The following is a 434-nucleotide window of genomic DNA, read 5'->3' as shown; positions in this document are numbered from 1 at the left end:
CATATTCACAATACGCCTATACATATGCGTGACCTATCCGCGCTTCATATTAAAATTAGCTCCGAGAGGTCATTTCCATAGTCTCCTCTCAACTGCACTTGCGCAGTGCCTCTTTATGGTGGTCGTCTGGTGGTCGCAGAGATGAAGATAGATGACTCCTCTTCGTCACCACTAGTAACCTCTTTTCTTGCGCAGGCTCAGTGGTTTCTTGGTATTCACCCAAGCCGCAAGACCAGTCTTGGCTGGCTCTTGGGGCCAGCTCCTGCTTCTTATCAGGAACTGTCTCTGCCTCATTGGCTGGTTCTTGGGACCAGCTCTTCTTATCAAGGACTGTCTCTACCTCAGCTAATTTCAACAATGTAAGCACTAAACATCATCTTTCACCCCCCTTTATTATGTCTACTGAGATTCTTTTGACTCCCCTTGTCTCAATA

The 434-nt window shown here is 46.8% G+C and overlaps 1 protein-coding gene across 1 annotated transcript in view; it reads right to left on the bottom strand.

The window, feature by feature from the left end:
• LOC104830619 (proline-rich receptor-like protein kinase PERK8) overlaps window positions 1-434 on the bottom strand; it is a 5,524-nt gene that overhangs the window by 4,293 nt on the left and 797 nt on the right. The gene's annotated exons all lie outside the window — the stretch shown is intronic.

Source organism: Haliaeetus leucocephalus, unplaced genomic scaffold (assembly GCF_000737465.1).
Source record: "Haliaeetus leucocephalus isolate CR32 unplaced genomic scaffold, Haliaeetus_leucocephalus-4.0 Scaffold194, whole genome shotgun sequence".
Classification (NCBI taxonomy): domain Eukaryota; kingdom Metazoa; phylum Chordata; class Aves; order Accipitriformes; family Accipitridae; genus Haliaeetus; species Haliaeetus leucocephalus.
This window is presented reverse-complemented; position numbering and strand designations above follow the sequence as displayed.